Source organism: Gracilinanus agilis, unplaced genomic scaffold (genome assembly GCF_016433145.1).
Source record: "Gracilinanus agilis isolate LMUSP501 unplaced genomic scaffold, AgileGrace unplaced_scaffold58033, whole genome shotgun sequence".
NCBI classification, from domain to species: Eukaryota; Metazoa; Chordata; class Mammalia; order Didelphimorphia; family Didelphidae; genus Gracilinanus; species Gracilinanus agilis.
This window is the reverse complement of record NW_025393601.1, coordinates 1-2,805: the sequence shown is the minus strand read 5'-3', so window position 1 is coordinate 2,805 and position 2,805 is coordinate 1. Positions and strand designations below refer to the sequence as shown.

Genomic DNA, 2,805 nt, shown 5'->3' with positions numbered 1-2,805 from the left:
CATTAAAAGAAAGGGGAAAAACCTCAAGCTTTCTGCTTTCCAGACTCTTTAGTTTAAAGAAAAGAAGCCTTTCACTTAGTGGAATGAAGCCTCATCTAACTAACACTGAGGAGATGGATGTGCTTCATGGGAACTTTCTCTGGGGTCTTTTATCTTTTCTGGTGAAACATCAGCTTTCCTTCTTAAAATTTGAGTGTATGAGAATCAGGAAACACACACACACACACACACACACACACACACACACACACAAACACACACAAGGAAGTCTCGGTGTCATGTTTTTGTTTTTAAAACCTCTACCTTCTGTATAAGAATTCAATGCTATGTATCAGTTAAAGGCAGAAAAGCAGCAAAGACCAGGTTAAGTGAATTACCCAGGGTCCCACATCTAGGAATTGTCTGAGTAAAGATTTGAACCAAGGACCTCCTGTCTCTAGAACTAGCGCTTAATCCACTGAGCCTCCTAGCTGCCCACTAATGCCATGTCTGTGTTTTTTATTTTTTTTTTAAGTAGAATAATTAGATTCTAAAACTTTCTTTTGAGGAACTGAAACCCATTTGATTATTTCAACAAACAGCTAATTGACTTCATCCCATGGCCAGCAAGTTTTCCTGCACCAGGTAATAAGAGCAACAATCCAGTGCTAACAGCATCTAAAACTGAGGACGCCAAATGGGCCTTTATACCCTGAGAAATTTCTTTTCGCAGGTCGTCATTCTCTTTCTCCATCTTCTCAGCTTTCTCTTGAAACCCTTCTTCCATCAGCCGCCTTTGTTCCTAAGAGAAGAAAAAAGCGCTTCAGCATTGCATTTGGTTATTCCCCACTCCACTAGGAACCAGGCACTTCTGTGTATTTCTCTTGAATAAAGTATGAAACTTAAGTAGATTAGAAAAGGAGAAAAAAAAGTGCAAATGGTTTCTCCTCAATGGACATTCCTGGACAATGAGAAACACAGTGTAGGGTTCTGGGATTGCAGCAGGGTGGTCCTGAGTGCAGCGGCAGTGGGAGTCTTTTCACTGTAGTTATCTCCATCAGTGATATCACAGGACCAGCTCACACTCACATTTACAGGAGAGAGCAAAGGATTTGGGGGTTCACACTGGTGGGGGGCACGAATTAAAACTTCTATAGATTTCAGAAAGCATATCCCATAACAGATGCGACCCAGGATAAATTTAGCTATGGAAGTTAAGCCAAGACTTTCTGACCAGAAGACAAAGTGAATCTAGACAGAGATAATGCCAAAGGTTGCAGATTAGGAAGGAGAATTTTAAAAAAGCCTATGCCTGAATGTACATGTTAGTTGGGATGACCCTGGATCTTTCTTCCAAAGAACTTGGTGCCTGGGTTTTCTTTACTGGAGAGAAAAGGTCAATTTAGGTGAGGCTCAGAGAAATATATCTATCTTTCATGGGAGAAAAGCCATTCAGAGATATTCCTAAACTGATGACTGTATGTTAAGGTGTCTGCTGTGTATCAAAGGGCTGCAGCAGCAGAAAAGTTTCTGGGCATCAGGTCTTTGTTCTGAACTGTGTCTTCTGATGGACTAGAAAAATAGTCATTGGGAGAGCATTGGGAATTTTGAATCTCATAGGATGTAGACCAACAGAATAACTTGAACTTGGGGTAGACTTGCTTGGGCAGCTCATTGTGAAAGCTGGGGGAATGCTCCATGAATGGCACAAAAATCATTTGATCTCTATAATATTTCTGTGCACTCAGTGAGACAGGTATAAGTGCCCCTAATTCACAGGTGAGAAAACTGAAGATGCGGAGAGGGAGAGGCTCAAAACTAGACCTTCTGGTGAAAATCCCAGGTCCCTTTGCTCTCCTTGACATTGATTCACATTTAAGTTAATTTGTCTTCCCTGTCATTTGCCCATTCCTTTCCCTCCATAGTGCTGTTGATGCTTCCTAAGCTGAGCCATGTACCTTTAGCTTATGTTCCAGGATCATTTCCTGTTCTTTCAGGATCTGTTTCTGCTCTTCCTCCATCTTGATTTTCAATTCCTTCACATTTTCTTCATAAGTTCTCTGCTGAGCATTCATATTCTGCACCATTTCCTTCAGTAGCTGTCCCAATAACTCCCTCTCGTTTTCAGCTGCTTCTCTTTTGACTTGTTCAACTGTTCAAGTGTTTGATGGAAGAGAAAACAGGAGAAGATTAAATCAGGTGAGGCTAATTTTCAACAAACACTTCTTAATATGCTAACTAGACATCAGACACAGCTAAGGACTTGAGAGACAAAAAAAGAGGTAAAAAACAATTCCTGGCCACAAGAAGCTGACATTCCAAAGAAAGAAATAATATTCAAGTAGGTGCAAGAAATAGACAAGAGTGATTAAGAGGCAGTAGGAAAGGGCAAGGAGGCATTAAAAGCTGTCTGGACCAGGAAGGATCTTTTGAAGAAGGTCGGCTTTTAGCTGAGCCTATCACGGAACCAAGAAGTATGTATGAAGTAGAGGATTAATGGCATTGGGGGACAAAGAATGGACAGTTGTGGAGATCAGAGATGGCTCCTTGTGTGTGTCTGAGGAGCTACAAGTAAGTCAGTGTTGCTGAGTTACAGAATGCAAAAAAGGAGAGTAAAATAGAAGAAGACAGAAGAGGTAGGAAGAGGCTAAGTTATAAAGGGCTGTAAATGTTAACTGGAGAAATTTATATATGATGCTGGAGGTAATAGGGAGTCAGTGGAGGTCACTGAGTGGGAGTGACACATATGTTTTCTCCTGAGCCTAGACCCAAACTGACCATGAGAAGGAGACTGGAAATTCCTAAATTTCTCTGTTCTTGATTAGA

General features: G+C 41.1%; 1 long non-coding RNA gene across 1 annotated transcript; it reads right to left on the bottom strand.

Annotated features, from left to right (window-relative positions):
* Positions 1-696: 696 nt before the first annotated feature.
* LOC123256351 lies at positions 697-2,801 on the bottom strand. Its single transcript, XR_006506843.1, has 3 exons — positions 2,758-2,801; positions 1,938-2,131; positions 697-781 (listed from the first exon to the last, which is right to left on the bottom strand). It is a non-coding gene; the product is annotated as an uncharacterized LOC123256351 (long non-coding RNA).
* Positions 2,802-2,805: the final 4 nt, after the last annotated feature.